Source organism: Choloepus didactylus, chromosome 8, assembly GCF_015220235.1.
Source record: "Choloepus didactylus isolate mChoDid1 chromosome 8, mChoDid1.pri, whole genome shotgun sequence".
NCBI classification, from domain to species: Eukaryota; Metazoa; Chordata; class Mammalia; order Pilosa; family Megalonychidae; genus Choloepus; species Choloepus didactylus.
In genome coordinates this window covers 133,426,561-133,447,782 of record NC_051314.1, presented here as the reverse complement: position 1 = coordinate 133,447,782, position 21,222 = coordinate 133,426,561, and the positions used below count along the sequence as shown (strand labels likewise).

General features: G+C 49.9%; 1 protein-coding gene across 1 annotated transcript in view; it reads left to right on the top strand.

Moving 5' to 3' along the window:
* The window catches only part of MICAL3 (microtubule associated monooxygenase, calponin and LIM domain containing 3), a 198,991-nt gene that overhangs the window by 31,664 nt on the left and 146,105 nt on the right, over positions 1-21,222 (top strand).

The window sequence follows — 21,222 nt, the reverse complement described above, 5'->3', positions numbered from 1 at the left end:
AATATAATGTTTTCAAGGTTCATCCGGGTGGTAGCATGTATCAGAAGTTCTTTCCTTGTTAGGTTGAATAATATCCCATTGTATGGATAAACCACATTTTGTTTACCCATTCATCAGTTGATGGACATTGGGTTATTTCTACTTTTGGGTTATTATGAATAATGCTGCTCTGATGTTTGTGTACCTGTTTTTATGTGGCATTTACTAGGAGTAGAGTTGCTGGGTCGTATGGTAACCCTACATTTAACATTTTGAAGAACTGTTAAACTGTTTTCTGAAGTGGCTGTACCATTTTACAATCCCACCAGGAGTATTTGAGGGTTCTAATTTTTCCACATCCTCTCCAACACTTGTTATTATCTGTCTTTTTGATTATAGCCATCCTAGTTTTTGTGAAGTGGTATCTCATTATGGTTTTGATTTGCATTTCCCTAGTGACTAATGATGTTGAACATCTTTTCATGTGCTTGTTGGTCATTGGTATGTCTTCTTTGGAGAAATGTCTATTCAAATCCCTTGCCTATTAAAAAATTGGATTATCTTTTTTTTTGTTATTGAGTTGTAAGAGTTCTTTATATATTCTGGGTACAAGTTTCTTATCAAACATGATTTGCAAGTATTTTCTCCCATTTTGTGGGTTGTCTTTTTACTTTCTTCATGTTGTCCTTTGAAGCATAAGTGTTTTGAATTTTGGTAACGTGAATTTGCCCTCAGTTTTTGTGTAATCACAGGTTTACACATCAGATATCTAGACTTACAAGTATTTCTTTTATGTTAGCAAATTTCTAGCGCAGAACAGTTTTGTAACTGGTCTCATAACCTTTAAATTTCAGAAGTTCTCATTTGTTTTATCTCTTGAAAACGTAAAGTCCTTTGAAAGCACAGGCTTGATCGCATAGGCTCTTTGTAGCCGTCCTCTCACCCTGCTGTTGATACAAAGCCATAAAACGATGGCTACAGAGGTGTCTGCCAAACACACTGACTGGGGCTGGACTGCTGGGGACAGCCCAGGTGACCTGCGAGTGTGTTGAGGTCCTGTTTAAGCATAAGCTAGGGAAACGGGGCAGGGTTGTTTGTTCCCCGTTGTAATCTAATGTGTTATCTGATGAGAGATTCGGCTCTGTTTACTCTCATAGAAGACATGGAATTTAATAACAAGAAGTGCATCTGGGTTATGTGGACAGGTTACCATAATGAAAACCTTAAGCTCTCCTGCCCTAATCCCTTCAGAATATTTTAGCAATCCACCTTCTCCCTGTATTGTTCAGGTTAGATTTAAAAGAAGATGATTTACTCACCGAGCAGTGTTCGGTTTGTGCTCTTTGAACCACGTGCCACCTCTATCGTGGGAAGCACTGTTTCCTGTGCCTGGAGGAACTAGCCTAGGGGCCACCTGGGAGGCGTTGCATCTTGTCCAGGGTTGTGTGACAGCTCACTGGTGCATGGGGATGCTGAGTTCTTTTTTGGGAGGACACACTTGCAATTCAGTGCATATGTGCTCTTTCAGAGCCTTGTTTGTTCCACTCCTGTTGATCTGTTTATGGGGCACTCCCATGTCTAGCTTGGGGTCAATGAATATGTTGATCTTTTTTTTTCTTTGCATATAATCTGAACAGTGTGGGTGTAAATCCTGCTGTGGGGGTGGGCGGGTGGGGGATGGGAACAAAAATGTGAGAGGGGAGGAAACTGGGGAAGGGAAAGTCCTGAAGGTGAGAAGTCTTTCCAAATGCTAGAAAGTGGTGGGAATTTATGACATAGAAGTGTTAGGTCTTGAATCCAGTAGGGTCTAAGACAACTTAAAACTTCCCAGGCCTGTTCATTCTGTTGTACCCATGAGGCAGCGCGGTGCTTGGATCACTTCTTAGCCAGTGTGATTTTGGGTGGAGCTGCTTCTGATGGAGCCTGTGACGATGGCATCTCAGGTGGCTGTGTTCTTTCCCTTCTGCTCATCGCAGCCATTTGCATGGCTCAGGTCGCCTGTGAAAGACCACTCTTTCACAGAAGTCACCCCTGGAATTTTCTTTGGAGCCACGGATGCTATCTATGGCTTTTCTGCTGCTTTATTCCTTCCCAACGGAGGCAAATTTTCATCCTTTGAAGAGGGATGCGGCCTTGGTTAAATGTTGGGTCCCTACAGCCAGACTTCCTGGGCCCTGCTCTTCTGCCACTTAGTAACAGTGTGACCTTGGGTAAATGACGCAGTCTCTGCATTCGTTTCTTCATGTGGGTGATAATATCTGCCTCATGATGGGGTTATTGGGGAGATTAGTTGAAACCTTGAGTGTCAAGTTCAAGTGAACAGCTTACAAATTAGTGCCCGTAGCATAGTAAGCCCATCAGACGTTAGCTTCTATGACTGCTGCTTTTATAGAACAACCGAAACACTGATTTGGAGCCTGCTTTTGTGAATGAAGGTGGGTGATCAGGCTGGTTGGCAGTATTTTTGGCAAGACATGAAGTGTGAAAATAAGTAAGTAGCAATAATACCAGCAGCTTGTAATTCCTGAGCCCTTCTGTGTTTTAGGCCCTGTGGTGCCGGCTTGTACACATATTATCTCATTTAATTCCCACAGCAGCCCTGCAAGCTCTGTTTTATCAGACCCCACTCAGCAGCGGAGCCCGTCTACACCCTTCCCCACAGCCTCCTAGCTTTCCTAGTCTGTGTTCGGTCTTGGGAGCCAGAGGGACAGGAAAGCCAGTCTTTGCCCTGGGCTGTGATTTCAGCTACTTGCATGACCTGTGGCCTTGAGGGAAGCAGGATTTCCAGGATATAAACCTTTTCCCAGATGACTGTATTCCTTTCTGTTGTGATGGCTGAACAGTAAGGAAGAGTTGCTCAGCGGGCTTGTCTATTCAAGAGCCCCTTTCCCTCTATTTGTAGGCCAGGCTCCTGTGGGTCCCCACCTTTAACTGACACCCACGTTGGAGGACGAGGATGGAAGGGGAGGTGGCTCTCAGCAGTTGTCCTCACTGTGCCTCTCTCTCCACTAGCTCAGTGGGCCACGTCTCACACCCACCCTCAAGATGGGTGCGAGCCTGGATGAACCTGCCTGTTTTCTGGACTGTGTTGGAGAGCAACGTGTGCCCAGTTGTGTATTTCAGAAACAGGGCCCTTATCAGATACACGGTTTGCAAAAATCTGTCTATGATGTCCTTTGAGGCAGGACATTCCCCACACTGCCCCTGGCTCTGTTTTCCCATGTGGTGGGACTTGGCGAGCACTGGGATGCCGCAAGACGGGGAGAAGAGGGGGGCAGTTGCCCCTCACCTGCACACACCCACGTCCCTTCTCCTTCCTACACCCACCCCGTCCGTTGGGTGGCGAGTGGCGTGTGGGGTAACTGAGCCCCCAGAAGAGGTGCAGTTGCTGACCTGAGCAGCTGGGGGTCAGGGTGAAGCTCTGCCGAGGACGACGTGGGGAGACAGAGCTGGCTCAGGGCCCAGCACGGCCTGGGGTGGGGACCCAGGTGCGCCCGACGCAGAGCAGGTTGTTCCCGAGGCCGCGCCATGGTCTGGGCGGCAGGTATGCAGCGGCGGCGCATGGGCTGCCCGGGGCTGAGCAGGGCAGGTCGGATTGGGCCTGGCAGCGCCAAAGACGCCAGGGCCGCCGGGTCAGGTTACAGTTGCTGTGGGAACTGTGACCTTTGAATTTCCTGGCGTATGTGTGGAATTTCAGTTGCATAATACTACAACAACTTGGAATTTTCCCCCCTTCTCTCCCTCTTTTTTGGCTTTTAATTTGGTATCCCAGTGAATGAGCTCCATTGCTCTCTGCCCCTCCCTCTCATCCTGTTTTCCTTCTGCTCCCCTGAAGTGTACCACCCGGGGTGAGGGGGGGGCCTGTGGGAAACCTCCTCTTGACAGGGCCCTCAGGCTCTGCGGAGGAGGGGAGTGAGCCCTGCATACTTTAGTGTGGGTCCAGCTGTTCCAGTATACTTATTTCTTCCAAACACACTGTGCTCTTTCCTGCTTCTGTACTTCTGTCTTCACTGTTCTGCGTTCCTGGAGCATCCTCCCAGGTGGCTTAGCTACAGTCTCCTCCGCCTTCAGTTCCCACTGGGAATCCCCCTCTCTCGGAGAAGCCTGCTGTCATCACCTTAGCCTGAAATTATTTCCCCTTCCAGTGCACTGTCAGGCTGCACCACCTCATTTGGCATTTAGTCAGATGTTGCCTCCAGATATATCTTATTGTCTTGAGCTGCTTTTGTTTGTTGCTGGAGGGAGGTCTGGGTGGTGGTGATGGTGGTCTGGTTTCTTTTTTCCACTACCCGGATTATAAGATTCTTGAGAGCCAAGATTTTAAGTCATTGCCTTGTTTGTAAAATATTTGTTGATTTGTATTTGATTTGTGGAATTAAGTGTGTATTTTCTTAGTGGTGTCTGCTGCGAGTTGGTTACTGGGCCGGGGTCTACAAAGGACGTAGGAAAAAACCAAGGTCCTTAAATCCAGATTCCTTAAGATGCCCAGCCTGGCCCACCGTGCTCTTCTCCCTCACCCAGGGGAGTCCAAGTCCCTTCTCACCTGAAGACGTGGACACAGGGCCTTCCCGGCGCAGGCAAGAAAGCCCTTCCTTACCGAGGCCTTTCCTAACTGCCCAAACCGAGCCAGGGGTTCCCTTTGTTATTTTCTCTTAGATTCCCCTGTTCTTTTTCCCACAGAGCTTTTCACAGTCCCTAAGAATGATCTAAGCATTGGCGTTTTCCTACTGATGACTGTCCACCCCTATGCTTCCACCCCTGGGGCGCAGGGTCACGAGGGTTTTGTTCACAGGGCCCAGCACCCAGAAGACCTGCAGCAGATGTTAAATGAAGGAGCGTTGCTCGTTGAAATGCATGTACTTCTCTGTGAGAGACAAGACAGAAGCCTGCAGTGCCTGTGATCGCCCCTGCGGACTGAGCCACCCTTGGGAGGGCTGCAGCAGACAGGCCTTATGGAACCACCGTGTCCCTCTCTTGAGTAAAAGAGGAAACGTCTTTGATGTAGGCAAAATACATGTACGGTTTTCTTTCCCTCTCCCTTCTTTCCTTCTTCCCTGCCTCCTTTATTCTTCTTTTGGCTTGTCTGAGGAATGATAAATCATCCAAGGCAACTCATGCTCTTGAACAGAGCTGTGCTGTGAGGAGGCTGCAGCCGCTCCGTTATTCCAAGCTGGGGCATTCTGGATGCTTATTTGGGGACCTTTGGGGTACTCATTTTTCCCAGGCTCACCAGATCATCTCTGAGAAGCAGCCTATTCCGCTGGCCAGAACAGCTAGTTTTAGTCTCATCTCTGTCCCCAACCTCCCTGGGGATTTTCTTCGTCTCTAGAAGTGGACTTCATACCGCAGCTTGCCTTATGTGCTGGGGATGCTGTCTGAGACTCGCCAGTTGTTCTAGTTTGCTAATGCTGCCAGAATGCAAAACACAAGAAATGGACTGGCTTTTATAAAAGGCGGTTTATTTGGTTACACAGTTACAGTCTTAAGGCCATAAATTGTCCATCAACAAAGGGTACCCTCACTGGAGAAAGCCATTGGCATCCGGAAAACCTCTGTTAGCAGGGAAGGTACGTGGCTGGTGTCTGCTTGTTCCCACATTGTGTTTCAAAACGGCGTTCTCCAAAATGTCTGCATCAGATTCCAACGGCCATCTTCAAAATGTCTGTTTCAGCTCCAGCTAGCTATGAGCTCCTTCTGTCTGAGCTTATATAGTGCTCCAGTAAACTAAACAAGGCCCACGCTGAATGGGTGGGGCCATGCCTCCAGGGAAATTATCCATTCAGAGTTATCACCTACAGTTGGGTCACATCTCCATGATATTGAACAAATAGGTTCCAACCCAATCTACACTAATACGTCTGCCCCCACAAGAATGCATTAAAGAATATGGCTTTTTCTGGGGGATATAAATATACAAACTGGCACACCAGTGAAAACCTGGAAGGCTGGTGAAGAAAAGCCAGGGAAGAAAGAGGTGCTCTGTGAGCTCAGAGTATGATTGCTAACCAGCCTTTCCTTGGTCTGTGCCACCCCGGCTGCCAGGATCAGCATCTGTCCAGCCCCTCCTGGCCCCGCGGCACCCACCGTAGGTCAGCGGCCCTTTAGCCACTGTCCCATGGAAAAGTGGCGGGCGGCGGCCTCCCTGCGCCAGCACCCTGCCTCTGAGTTTGCTGGCCTCCCACTGTTCCCCAGCTCCGCCTGCCTTCGGTCCCACATGGCCCCCGGACACCCCCTTTCCCAGCCTGGCAAGAGGAGGGGGCATGATTTCTCCTTTGCTGGCCCCTACTCGTGTTGCTGAACGCAAAGCAGGAGTGGGTGCCAAGTGCTGACACTTTCAGTCCATCCGTGAGTGGTGTCACCCAGCCCCCAGCTTTGGGGGTCTTTCCTCCCCACCTGGCCCCCGCTGGCAGGAGCTCCCTGCAGGAGTCAGATGCGAAGTCTCTTCCATTGGAACTGTGGCCATTTCATTACAGTGGCAGATGGTTGCATTTATTTTTATGTTTCGGTTTCCACTTTTGATAAAGCAGCTTTGACTATATATTTGCATTTTAAAATATAGAACTTCTGAAACAGATTGGTTCACGTTGCTGTTTTCTCTCTGCTCTTCCTGCTTGTGTCCCCTTCCCCCTCCCCAGGAGCCCCACACCCTCCTGCCCCTGGAACAATACCTGGTGCACAGTAGGTGCTTGAAGGAGTTGTTAAATTGGGGGGAGGGGGAGTGGGGTGGCAAGAAGGGGTGCCAAGTCCAACTGTCTTTCTAACCCGTGTAATTTAGGATTAACAAAAATGTAGGAAAATGCTTTATTGCTTGTGTTTTCTCTGCCCCTGCCCTTTGTTTCAGTGCCCTACCATGCTTTGAGGCAGCGCTCCCCAAACTGTGTTCCACGGACTGTTAGAAAGTGTTCTGGAGGAAACAAGTCAAAGCAACACACTTAATAAAATGAGTGAATGAATTTTACTGATTTTGTGTGTGGGGTGGGAGAGTTTATTGATAAAAGCTATTAAAATGTTAAAAACTGATCATTTTCTGTAACCCATGAGATCTTTTTATTTGTAATTAATAAAATACAAATTCATTTAAAAATTTGAGTTCATGGCTCTTTGATCATTAGACATTTCTTATTAGTTGCGCCATGCTCATCTGAGTGCACCTCCTACCCCTTGCGTTTCTCAATACTGTATTTCTTTCATGCATTTTCATTAAAACCTGTTTTGTGGTCACATCTATTCAAGGAGGGCTGGGCTAAAGCCTGGAGCCAGGCTTACCTTAAAGGCTGCTTTGTGGCTTGGTGGCTGTGACCGTCACCCATACTGGCTGTCTGCTCTTTGCTGGACGCTGTCCTGGGCCCTTGGGAATGGTGCACCTATCGGAGCCTCCCCTCCAACTGGTTGTGTCCCTGTGAGAAAACCCCTATGGCTCGGTTGACCACGGGGGAGCTGGAGGCTTAGGAAGGCTTGCCCAGCTGAGGGTCTCGTGGTAGATGGCAGAACCGAGGCTGGGCCTGTTTCTGGAACTCCGAGGCTCATGGCCTCTGTCCTCCATATCCTTGGAGCAGCTGTGTCCCTTCAGCGCTGCGCGTCTGAACTTTACCCTGTTCTCCCTCTTCCCCCAAACTCCCACGCAGGCAGGCCTCAGTACTTGGGCCCCTGTTTTTCTCTCAAGCTCCTTACTTTCCCCTTCTCTTTGCCCATTTCAGTCTTACCCATCCTTGAGGGTGTCCTCAGATCCACCGTTTCTTCTGGGAAGCTTTCCTGGACCTGTCTGTGTTTTTGCAAGCATCATTTTTCATTTTCATATGTGCTTATTAAATGTTTATTGACTTGCCTCTGCTGGGAGTTTGTTATCTAACCTCGGCCTCTCTTCGGAACGCCTGTAGTCAGCATGAGTTTATGCCAGTGACCCTCAGGCTGTCTGTGCTCAGTGATCTTGGCATGTGCAAGTGTGTGTGTGTGTGCGCGCGTGTGCGTGTGTCCTGCCAGCGGGCAGGCTGGTGCATCCATAGAGTAGATTCATCAAACACTGTAGCTTGAGCATACAGCATCTCTCACACATGTTATTTTTTTTGCAGTGTATGTAAATGCTGTTTTGATTAATACAAATTCATTGAAATTTGTTGAATTCATAGTAGCATTTTAATCTTCAGGCATTTTTTTTTTCAATTTCAAACAATAGATAGTAGTGTGTAGTCTCTATCATACAAACATCAAAAAATCGTTGATGCCCCCAAAACTGGGAAGCACTGGCTATACCATTCACTTGGCATTTATGTACTGTTTGGTATTTTTACTTATTTTATGTGCCTCTTGACTGCTCTGCTGGATTGTGGCTCTGTGAGCATGAGACCTTTGTGTCACCTGTCGCATACATCCCTCAGAGTGCCCACACGTAATCAGCACCCAGGAAGTAGTACTTATAGATTTGATTCCGTCCTAGGTCTTATTTTCCCTGTTCTACTCTCTGTTTCACTCTGTTTTGCTACTTTCTTGAGCTCCTTCTAACTTCTCTTCCTTTCTTTTGTTTTTACAAATAATTTCTACTCTCCGATAATTACCCATCAATTAATTGCAGCTACTTACTGAGCTCCGCCTGAACGTTCAGCAAGCATTAGGCTTGGCTGTCGGTAGCTATGTGAGAGTTTAAAGAATTACATGTTGAGCATTTTTGCCAGGCTCTGTGGAAAGCCCTTTAGAAGTGCATTCTCTCATTTGACCCTTACCCCTAGTCTACCAAGAGGGTACTGTTTTATCCTCATTCCTCAGGTGAGCAGACTAGGAGTTGGACAGCCAGGTGTAGGCAGGGTCAGGATTCGAACTCAGTGTGACTTAGCCTGTGTTTTGAAGCATCCCTGCGTCGCTGCCTCCTGAGGCTCAGGCAGGGCTCCCCCCTGAGGAATTTTCTGTTGGGGAAACGGAGACAATGGCAAACAGTCAAACAGTAACTTCTTGGATGTGGGTCTGACATTGTCTGGTGCTGCCCAGGAGCTTGGGGGCGGGGCTCAGACCAGCTGGGGGAGGCGGGTCTTCCACCTCCCGGGCCTGAAGCCTGCTTGGGAGGGAGGTAGGGGAGGAAGAGAGCGCTCCACAGCGGGAGCAGCATGCACCGGGCATGCAAGGGTGATGTGCTTGTGGGCAGGGCAGCTCCGGGGGAGTGGGAAGTGAGATCGGCCTTCTAGAGGCAGGGGGACTTGAAAGCCAGACACAGTGCAGTGGATGACAGCTAAGTCTACCTGGTGCTCTAGGAGGATGGGGCGGGTCGGAGCTGCTGTTGAAGAGCGTCGAGGTTGGCGGCATTTGGAGCGTCCTCGTGGCAGGCTGGCTGCCTTCGTCCCCTTCTTGGGGACTCTTGGGACCCCCGTGTTGCCTCTCTGGTCCTGGGAACAGCCAACTGTAAGAGGTCCCCTGTCGGCTGATTAGACCACCCTGGAGTGAGGGGAAGTGACAAGTCCAGGTCAGACACCTGGACTGGACAAATTATCTAACTTTTCTTAATTCTTCTTTATATTATTTTCTTATCCATCTCTAATTGCAGATAATCGTAACCACTCACAGTGTTGTTTGGGATTAAGATGAAAGCAAATATGAGTACCGAGGCTTTTCAGCATAGCCGTTCCAGGCTTCCTGGGATCAGGTGCCGGCTGTGTCACTTGCTGTGTGACTTTGGACAAGTTACTTCTCTGTGCCACATTTTTCTTATCTATGAAATGGAGGTAATAACTGTACCTACCTCACAATGAGAATTAAGTGAGGAAATTTATAGAAATAGCTCTTAAAGGATGCCTGGCACATGGTAGAAAATGATTAATAAGCGGTAGCTGCTCTTCATCGTTGTCATCATCCCTGGACCTGGTGTGTAGTAGGTGATTTCTTTGGGGCAGGAGACCAAAGAATAAAGCCTCCCAAATGTGTGTTAAGAAACTCCCTCTAATCACTGCATGGAAATGATGTGCCTTCAGCACTTCTCTTGAGCTCTGAAATTGTAATCATCTTATGCCATTTTTCAAGTCTTAGAGATTCCAAATCCTTTAAAATAGTCATCGTTCTCTGAAGTAAAAGGACTCTTGGAATTACAGCTCTTCTCAGGCACAGAAATATTTCTCTCCTTTTAAAAATAAAATAGCAGGGGTGGGGTGGGGAAGGGGAGGGGAGAACCTGGGAATCTCCAGCCTCAGCCGCGCCCCCTTCTGTTGGAGGACTTGGCCGGCCTGAGTGGGAGACCCCAGCCCGTGTGAGCAGGGCCCGCCCTGCTGGCTTTGCCGGGGCCCAGTGGCTCCCAAGCCTCCCTGGGGGTTTCCATGCCTGCCTTGGTGCCCCGTCAACCACTGCACTTCAGTCTTGGGGGTTGACTTTCCTCTTGTCCCACACTGAGCCAGGCCATGTTTAGCTTTGGCTGTGCAGTTCCGTTCTGCAGGCATGGCCCGGGCCTTCTGGCTGCCTCTCCTAAAGCCCCTAACCCCTGTTCTTGAACCAACAGTTGTGTCTAAGTCTTGAATGTAACTGTGTGGAACCATTCTTCCTTCCTGTTTTCTCCTTCATTTTTTTTTTTTTTTTAACAAAACTCAAATCGCTGGACCTTGTCCTTTGTAGATGAAGTGAGAGCTGCTTTCCGAGGACTGGTTCATATCAGAAACCAGCTGCTTTTCGACGGTCGCAGGTCTTTAAAGGGACAACTTAAATTTGTGGAGCACGGTCCCTGCCCCTAGGATTCTAGCATGGTCTCCGGCAGTGTCGGGGTGGGGGCAGTCTGCCAGAGGTGCATGAGCTGAGCTTGATTTTAAGTCATCAGTCTCACGGAGGGTCCGAGTCTTTGGCATGAATCCCGCGCACTCCCCCGACCCTGCTGTGGTTGGTAATGCGTGTGGACATGCGCTGTGTATGAGATCTTGAAACAAACCCAAGTGTGCGTATTCACCATATGGGCAGTTGATCAAACAAACCGCAAGAATCATTGTTGGGGGCCTCTGGTATGGGCAGTGGTGGTGTCCTCAGCTAACGGTTACTTTGTAAATGGCTCAGAGACTGGGCTTTGCATATTTGGCCTCAGTGTGCCAGATAAAACTGCAGTTGAGGGATGTGAAGGACAGCCTCCTGGCGGGGGTGGGGGGCCGGTAGGGGCTGAGGAACATAGTGGCAGTGGGAGAACAAGCTGGCCTTCCTCCAGTTCGTCTTTCTTGGATTTCCCACTTGAACGGAGGAGGACAGGCTGCTTTTTTGGGGGTTATTGACCAGCTCCTTTCTTCCTTCTTGTTAGAACACAGAATTCCAACTTCAAAAGTGATACCATTCTGAATACCCCATTTATAATGCCCTATAGACATAGATAGCCTGGGTCAGAAAGCAAACAGAACTCCACCTGCCTTCAGGGAAGACTTAGACTTAGAAACTATCTTTCCTGCCACCACCGTTCCAGGCTAGTGTCCCTTCATCTCGTGCTTGTGTGGTTGCCCAAGCCTCCTGGACCTTGCCTGGCTGCAGTCCTTTCTTCCTGGTACCACCCTCCTGGCTGCTGCCAAGACGTTCTGCCTTGGGCTGCTCTCCTTCCCACCAGGTCCCAGATCCCCTCTTCTGCCTGGCCATGAAAGCCCCAGGAGACTGACGGCACCCTGCCTGCCCAGCCCCACCTCTCGGTCCCTGCAGGTACCACACCAACTCCTGCCTCTGTCTTGGCCCATGCCCTCTGTATTCCCAAAGGGCCCCCTCTTCTCTGCTACCCAAATCCCAACCTTGCCTGCCCTGATAGCCCTGCCTCCTGGCCAGGAACCGTCTTCTTGTTTGCTGGGTAGCACGTATGCTACTTTGCTCCGTGATGGCTCTGAGCTTTTTGAGAGCAGGGACCACGTCTTGCCTCTTTGCCTGCCTCTTTCAGATCCTCCTGTGCCTTCCTCCATCAGCCAGGTTGTGAGCAGTCAGTAAATGCTCGATTGGCAGACCTACCACTCTCTTGTAGTCACTGGCCCTAGGAAATCATTAATAAGATGCACTTTTCCATCTTTGCCCCATTTTGAATTCTTTTTTCTGTAGGTCTTATGGTCAGTCTGAGTTTGAAAGTTCAGGAAATAGATTGTATGGACTGACTGGGAAAAGGCTGAGTCTCCTGTAACCGGAAGGTGAGGCAGTGATGGGGTTTGCAGCTGTGGATGGGCAGTACGGGGCGGTTGTGGCGGCAGCTGGGTGGGGCCTCCCTGTGAACAGGAGACACTCTAGAACGTCAGGACAGGCTCAGCCCCAGTGGATTTGGGGTGCTGGACGCTCCTGCTTCTCTTGCTTTGCCTTTCTGGTCTTCTGTTCTCCCACCTCTGCCCCCAAGTCTGGGCCACCTCCTGTCACGCTGGAGGTGTTGTTGGCTCCTCACGTGGCACGGAGGTCTCTGTGTGGGAGGAAGCGCTGTGAGGTGGCCTGTGTGCTGAGAAGGTGGGCTTCAGCTCCAGCAGGAGGCTGCGGAGGAGCTCCGGGAGCGGAGTCTGTGGGTGAGACCAGGTGCCATCCACGTAGGGGAGGACTCTGGGCGAGAGCAGAGGGGTAGGGGGCAGGGTGAGAGCCTGGGGTTGGAGATTGGTGCCCTCAGGGTCACAGGTCACAGCCTGGAAGAGGACTGTCCTCCCGGGGTTGACGCTCTGCTGTGGGAATGGCCTTGGGACTGTTTCATCATTTCTCTGCCTCTAGCGGAACCCCAGGGAGATTTATATGTTCATTCTTTTGTTAGTTCACTGGCTCAGTCATTCATCTTTTCATTCCTCAGACCAGAAGTCTTACTCTTATGCCCCATATTTAGCTGGTCAGTCAGTCCTGTCAATCTCACCTTCATATTTTGACCCAGAATGTATGACTGCTGCCTCCATGGCCGAGCCACTGTCATCTATGCCCTGGACTTTGCAGTAGCCCCAAACTGATTTTCCTGCTCCCCACCTTGTGCCCCTAGATATACTATGGACTCAGCAGCCAGAGTGTTCCTACTAAAACGCCGAGTGTGATCATTTCCTTCCTTGGTCAGCTCTCTTTATCAGGGTTCCTCATGGCAACCTGATAAAAGCTGAGGGCCTGACAGTGGCTTACAGCCACACAATCTGCCTGTCCTCCTACCTCCCCAACCCCGTCTTGGGCTCTGCACGCTCTGTTCCCTTTGCCTCGGAAGCCCTTCCCCACATGTCACAGTTCCCGCTTTCACTTTCCTCACTGGCTGCCCACACCACTCGGGTGAAACCTGCCAGGCCCTCCCCAGCCCACCCCAGTGCCCCCTGTCTTCCCTCCCTGCTTTGTATTTTTCTCCCTAGCGTGCATTTCCTTCTAACTTATTAAGGCTTGCCTGGTTGTTGTCTGTCTGCCCCCACCCCCACCAGAATGAAAGCTCTGTGAGGACAGGGGTGGTTTTGTTCACTGTTATATTCCAGGTACCTGGCACATAGGGAGTGGGCAGTAAGTATTTGTTGACTTCATTCATTTATTCTTCATCTGTAATGTACTAGGAACCAGGCTCTGGAGGTGCATGTGTGCTTGTGTGCACACATGCACACACACATACACATTCTCATGCACACACACACAGGAATATCCGGTGAGCAGATGCTGACAGTGTGGTGTGAGCACACTTGACGGAGAGAAGAGTAAGGTGCTGTGAGAAGAGGAAGAGGCCAGGGATCCTACTCAGACAGCTCAGCCCTGAAGGCGAGGAAGGCTTACTCCAAACCACTGTGCTGTTCTCTGCACAGCTTCTCTTCATCTTTTCCCACAAGGTTGAGAAAGAGAGTTAGCAGCTTTCTTCTCATCAGTCAGTTCACAGATATTAAATGCTTATGGCCAACAAAGTCCACTTCTGGGCACAGGAATGCCACGGGGTCCTGAAGACGGGGAAGGGGTCCTGAGTTGTTTTCTTCTTCATGCCAAATGATTCCAGTTCCTTTAACCTTTTCCTTATAAGGTCTGTCTTCCATCCAGTTAATCTTTTTTTTTTCTTTCTGTACTCTTTCCAATTTTATTTTCCTTTATTTATCTTTGTTTTTCTGTCCCAGAAGGATTCTTTCCCTATCAGAGGGGACGTTTGTTCCCTTAACCTACCTAATTCTTTACTGGCAAACAAAATCCTGCTCCCCATCCCCCCCAAACATAGGCAGCCATCATTGCAAATCACCCCTGGTGCCTGCTGCATTCCCTGCGTTTGGATAAAATGGACCCTAAGACCAGGGCCACCGCACTCAAGCCCCTGCCTGTGGTTAGTTCCTGCCCTGCTGGCAGCAGTGTGGTGGTCGTGTGGTCTACTCCGCAGATGGACAGTTCAACCTGACCTCGTGACGTGTGGGGTAGGGAAGTGCCTCTGCTCCAGCTGGGACAGGGTGAGGAGGAGGCTGTGTTTTAACAGGACCACCTGGCTGCTGTGTTGGCAGTACATCTAGGGATGCAAGGCAGGGAGCAAGAAAACTGGTTTAGGGGCTCTTGCAAAGTCCAGGGTGCAGGTGATGGTGGCTTGGCCCAGGGAAGATCGTGGAGACTCAGAGGAGACCCCTTCAAGAGGTGCGCTAAGCCAAGCTAGAGCTCTGCTTTCTTCTCTTGCTTTCATGACTGCATCTCTTGTTTGTTGTCATCATCTTCCCTACACTGAGTGTGTATTCTGTGAACTTAGACTCTGGCTCTGGGGATTTATGTTTTAGGAAACAGCACAGTTAGCAACCGGGCCTGACGAGCTAAGGGTAGGTCTTAGTAGGTGAGTTGAGGAATGGAGATTTGCTGAGCTTTGTATCAGTAGGTCTTTTCTGCATGTGGTAGATCCATTCTTTCCCCACAAAGACATGCTCAAGTCCTAACCCCTGGTACTATGGGCATGAACCCATTTGCAAGTAGGACCTTAGAAGATCCTATTAAGAGGAGGCCAAAGTGAATCTGGATGGGCTTTAACCCAGTGTGGCTGAAGTCTTTAAAGGCTGAGGAAGTTCGGATGTGGTCAGTTAGCAGAGGCCAGAGAAGGAGACCCAGGGACACAGATGGCCCCGTGACGGAGGACTGTGGAAAGCCGGCACCAGAACCCTGCAGACCTTGTAGAGAGCATGACCCTGCCGACATGTTGATTTTGGACTTCTAACTTTCCAAACTGTGAGACGATAAATTCCTGTTTAAGCCAACCAAGGTGTGGTATTTGTCACAGCAGCCCTGGCAAACCAAGACACTGCAGGTGATAACAGTATATGATAAGCTGTCCTAAAAGTATCCGTAGCTTGATTGTAATGGGATTTGCATTATGTTAATTTAAGAGAGCAAATTGGGCCACCTTGCTGGGCCATTTCTAGCTTAAAGTTTCAGTTATGGATTATGTGAAAATTTTATTTCTTGGGGATGAATCTTCCTGCTTCTTAATTCCCCATGAGAATCTTTGCTCTTTTCTAAGTAGCAGGACTTGTCCCTTAAGAAACTCCAGCAAAGCTGTGTTCTGAAAGCTGGTACCATTTGATAAGCTGCCGTGGTGGGTTCTGTCCTGTCTCGATTAAGATTGTGTACCACTTTATCTCCTGCAGCGTTTCTTTCAGTAAAGCCTTCTATTAGGGTTAATGTATTAGGATTAGTTTCAGAAGGAAATTGCAAAATGTGGCTTAAACAAGACAGATTTTCTCTTTTATGTAAAAGCCCAGAGATGGGAAGCCCAGAGCAAGTATGGTAGTTCCACAGTCACCAGGACTCTGGCTCCTGGCTCCTTCCATCTAGAAAGACAGAAGTCCTGACCGTGTTAGCTGCAGTTTGGTGGTTTGTGGTCCACTCCGTGGATGGAGGGTGAGAGTTCAACTTGACCTAATTCCTCTGTCCTGGCACATAGTTTCCTGAAGTTACATCATGGTCAAAAATGACTGTTGGAGCTCCAGCCATCACAAAAGGGAGGAAATGGAGAGAAAGACATTTCTCTCCATGATATGCCCCCTCTAAAGGCGCTTTCCTGGGAGGCCTACACGCTTTTGCTTATATCTCATTAGCCGGAACTTAGAAAACATGATCACAGCAGTATCAGGGGATGCTGGGAAATAAGGTTTTGTAACTGAGCTCATTGCTGCGTCTAATCAAATTCAGGTTCTGTTACTTTAAAATCTTTGCTCTAGATAGTAAGTGTGTCTAACAGTTTCTGCTTCGGGTGGGCACACTTCTAGACCCGTCTCCCGTGGATGTCAGGAGGAGCAGAACATGTGTGCACAGTGGCTCTTTCTTCAGATGCTGGCCAGCTGGCCTTGCGTCTCTCCCTAGTCCCTCTTTTCTTGTTCTAAACAGTAATCCGAATGCAGGAGTTGCCTGTGAGGCTGGTGGCTGAGAGGGTGCCTGCGTCTCTGCGATGACCGTCTGGGCTCACCTGCGAGTGGCTGCTGCCCTGCCTCTGAGCTCTGACCCACTCAGCCTTGCTGCCCTTCCTCACCGTGCCAAGTCCTGGTCCACTGAGGATCTGTCTCGATGTGTGTGCCTCTTAGCTCCATTGCGTGGCTTACACCAGTCCAGGGCTGGGTTCTGCAGGAGCACACGGCACCTCTGAGCCGTTGACGTGGGCTCACGTCCCTCTGCAGCTTCTCTCCTGTGGTTGCCCGTCCTGAGACAGAAAGCGCAGGAGGACACGCCCGGGGGCCCTTCTGTGCCTTCACAGGCACCTTTTAATGGTGTGAGCTTTTGGTTTATGACTAGCAGTGTCAACTTCCTGAGTCCTCTCTGGACCCAAATCCACAGGAAGCCGGCTCAGTGAAGTGGTCAGGGAGCGTTCAGGCCTCTTCCACTGCGGATACGCAGCGATTCTGATGGGCTGTTGGTCTTGAGTTCACTTTCCAGCTCTCACCCCTGGCCAGACGTTGTCCAGGAAGTTGTCGCTGACACACTGAGATGCAAGCAAATGGAGCTGTCAGGAGAAGTGTGGGGCTCATCTTAGAAAGCACAGCAGCTTGAGGAAGTGTTAATTTGTAAGAATTCAATGAGTCTGTTATGGGATGCTGGTGGGCGGGGCTCAGAGTGTCAGTGAGTGGCTCTGGCTGCAGATTTTAATCGGTTCTCAGCTGGGGGCCTCTCTAGCTGTGTGTCCTGCTGCACACAGCCTCTTCTTCCCCCAGGGCTGACTTGGCTCCAGTGAGTCACTTCCAGTTCCCCAGTGCCCTGGTGGTCACATCCCCGCCTGAGCAAGGAGAGGGGACTCCTGTGGAGAGGGGGCTGGTGGCACGGAGGGCCAGGGGCATGGGGTCCTTGGGGACAAAGGGGTAAGAAGTGGTGGGGGCAGACACCAAGCCAGGGGTGTCCCACCGCTCTCAGAAAAATCCTTTGAGTCTTTCCTGTGCCTCCTTCTCCTTTCCAGCCCAAGCAGGGAATTTGGAGTGGGGCAGGGTGGGGAGATGATCCCAGCTCACAGACACCATTTGGCGAATGCTGGCTGTCCACCAGGCATCCAGGTGACTACCTGCATTGCCATTTCGGCCTGGCTGGGACACCTGTGATTGTGGGACTTGGGCCTCAGAGGAGTCAGGTGACCTGAGTAAAGTCACCCAGCTTGTAAGGAGCAAACCAAGATTTGAATCCAGTTCTGTTTGACCCAAAGCCTGTGCCCTTCACCAGGTTGGATTTGTGCTTCTCCCTCGCTGTTTCATTCATTCAAAAATGTTTGCATGCCCACTGCATGCCAGGCCCAGTTCTACTGCTGGAGATAACAGGTAACGATCCTTGCTCTCGTGGAGCTTATATTCTAGCAAGGGCTGATTGGCCACCTCCTTTCATGGGCAGCTTCCTCCATGACATCTGTCTCACCCCATGGTTTAGATGAATGTCACACGCCGGCCCCAGAGTAAGGCTGACATGGGACTCCTTGACACGGGAGTGAGAGGTTTCTTTTTGATGGATGTCGCACCGCTCTCCGCTAGCCCCCTGGGAGCCTCGCAGCTGGACCTCAGGGACACTTGGGGTGTAGCATCTGCTGGGAGCTGGGGGTTCTGAGTTCACCCACATCACATCTGGGAGCTGTCCTTTGCTGTCAGGTTGTGTCCCTGGTGTCCCACCGAGGGAAGGGTACTCCTGGCTCGTGTGGAGTGGCTTTGCCCTCCCTGGGAAGTTGCTTCTGAGGTAGGGGAAGGTGGCAGTCAAGGTATCCAGGGGTCTGCCGACTGGCTGGGAGCTGTTGTGGGGTGGCCATGCTCGGTTTATTTCAGTATTTATTGGAATACTTTGAGCAGGGTCGGGTTCTTGGTTCTTTTTCTCTGGAGTCTGGTGCAGACCTCAGGGATATGAGAGAATGCTAGTTGATCAGATTCAGATCAGATTCAGGCTGGAGATGGAGGCCTTCCCTTTTGGAGGTAGTTGCCTTCCTTTGGATTCAGAGGAAGAAGGAGGGCCGATGCCAGCAGTGATTCCCACTGAGGACAGCACACTCTGGGCCTTTGAGTGAGATGCTCATCTTATGTTTGTGAGACTCACTGGATGAAGGGTTTGGATTTGGGGTTGCCATCATTTCCTCACGTGAGGCATGTGAGGCGGCCCTCCCCTCCACCGCCTCTTGTCTTCACTGCCTCTGGCCTTTACTAAGTACCTGCAGGCACGGTAAGAGGCATTTTACACCTGTTCCAGACTCCCTCTGAGCCAGGTGTTACCTTCTTTTGCCAGAAAAGTGAGACTCAGAGAGGTTAAGAAACTCCCTAATGTCACACAGCTCTGGGAGGTGCAAAGTTGGAGTTGAACTGAGGTCTACTTGGCCCCAAAGCTCTGTGCTCTTTCCAGGGCTTCACACAGTCAGCCATCTTTTGCTGATCAGGTGAGTCTGTGGTGCCAGGTGCTCTACCTAGGCCAGGCTCCTCAGCTTTCTATGTGGAGCACCAGCTTGTGTGTGGGTCTCTCTCCCCACAGCCCCCTACCCTTAACAACACATCAGAAACACTCACATTTTTGGTTATTGAGCCTCTTTATGCTTGCCACCCCTCCCCTCCACCAAATGTACTCAGGTTGGCTTTGTTCTGCCATTTCAACTCCAGAGTTATAGCAAATTGTAAAAAGCAAGGAAAGCAGTGCAGTCGGCAGTTTGAGGAGGAAGGTGCTAGTTTTCCTTGCTCACCCACCCTGCTGTCTTGGCAGCCGACAGCTGGAGGGGCCAACAATGGCCACTTACTCCAGAAGTCTATAATCTGGGTGCTGGGGCATCCCAGGTTCCTCAGGGTACTTTGCAGAAATAAAAACACAAGATTATTGAAAGAGTCTGGGGAGAGGTGAGGGGGTTATTGAGGAGGTTGGGGCCACCTATCCCTACTTCGATCTGAGCAGTGTTGCATCCTTGCCCAAGGGTCTCCTCCAAGATGGCGTGGTCTAAAAAGCCATTAAGTCAGCTCTGGGATCTTGTTTCCATCCTTCCAAGTAACTCTGCCTGTGTTTTTCCTGTGTTGAATGACAGCAGTTGGGTCCTAAGTGATCTGATTCTTGCAGGGCACCTTTAGGAGATTTTAGAGTATTGACTCTCTAGAGGTGGGTCGTAGGTTGCTCTCTTGTCCTCTAACTTAGAAAAATGTTTGACTTCATCGCAACCCATAGTGGTCATTTTATTCCTCAACAGTCATGGATTTGCTGTTTGGTTCTTCCTCTGTGCTTTGGGTTTTTTCCTTTGTGGGTGGGAATAATAAATACTAGGTGTATATAACAGGGTCCTGACCTGGAAGGGGGGTGTGTTATAAAGGGTCTCTGTATCTGTCTGGCCCTTTAGGAGTAAGTTGGCTTTTTATAGCAACACAGCTTAGGAAGCACTTTCATACACGTGGCCTCATTTTCATCCACAGCAGTAAGACAGAGAGCTCAGATTATAATTCCCATTTTATAGATGTGAAGGTGGACTTGGAGAGGCTGCATAGCACACTAAACAACAGCACCCTTGTCCCCTGGTTCTGAATCCAGTGGTCCTCGCCCCACCCTGCCTCTTCACACACACAGCACATGGGCTGCGGGTGATCGGCCACCTCTCCTTGCCTTCCGGGCATTCATTTCTGGTTGCTGAGGAACTCATCGGGTAAGGGCAGTGCCACTATGTCTGAGACAGCAGAGGAAGTGGCCCCGCCAGGAAGCCGGGCCACTTCACTCACCAGATGGCACAACTGGAGAGACCACTCTCCTGGCCCCTCTCTCGGGGGCCTGCGTTGGAAGGCTGACACGGGGTGTAGCTGATGGATGGATTTCCTTTCCTGTTCATTGTGGGATGGTGAGTATCTAAAAATGTCTCATGAAACATTCCCGGGCCAGCGGCTGGGTGTGTGCCAGAGTTCATGGCTTGGAGCCTCTGAGCATCTCCAAGTAGTGGAGGAGCTGGGGCGACGGCCCGTAAGGTTGCAGTCACGGGAGTTACCCTTGAAGATCGAACTAATTCTCAGGCCAGTCAATGAGAAAGTCTAGGCCCTTCAAAGAGAGTTAAGTCTCATAATTCCTGACAATCAACTGGTGATATGGTTTGGCGCTTAACAACAAAAATCTTTTTTAATAGACAACTCTACCTGAAGATGACCGTGAGTTTGTGCTTCTCCTTTGAGACCCTCCACCCCAACATTCCACCCTTAACTTCTCCAAATCCTACTCAGTCTTTCGATGGACCTCTGCCTTTTCTGGGCAGCCCAGCCCAGGTGGCTCTTTGGAATACTTGAGCTTCTTGCTGACCAGCAGCATCAGCATCGCTCAGGGGCTTATGAGAAAGGTTGGAATCTGCATTGTGGCAGGACACCTAAGGGATTTGTGTGCACATAGAGGTTCCAGGAGCATTTGTGTCTGCATCTGATGTTGGACTTACTGTAAGCCTTTTATTATAGGTCAACTGTCTCACTAGTTCTTCCCCCCATTTCCTGAATCATGTTTCATTTGGAACTCTTTGCTGTACCTAGCTCAACCTTGGGCACACACCAGGCATTAATCAGTATCTGTAGATTGCCTGACAATCACCATTCATTGGAAAATTTGTCAGAGCGTGTGGAGAATTGCACGAGAGATATGATATGCACGGCTAATACTGAAAGCATAAGAAACGTAGGAGGGGACACCATTGATAAAACTTGAATGCACCAGATGGGGCAGTGTTTGTAGAAAGAGCTCAGGCATTGGAACCTGCCAACCCTGGGTAAATAAGTCTCCCTGCTCCAGCTCCATCACTTACTCTCTTAACCTTCATTTCCTGATTCCTAAGTGGGGGTCATTGGATGTTATTCTGAAGATAAAATGAGACAGTGTAGGTGAAGCATGGGCCAAAGAGTTTGACACACAGGTGCTTGGGGATGGTAGCTATACGTGATGAAGTGA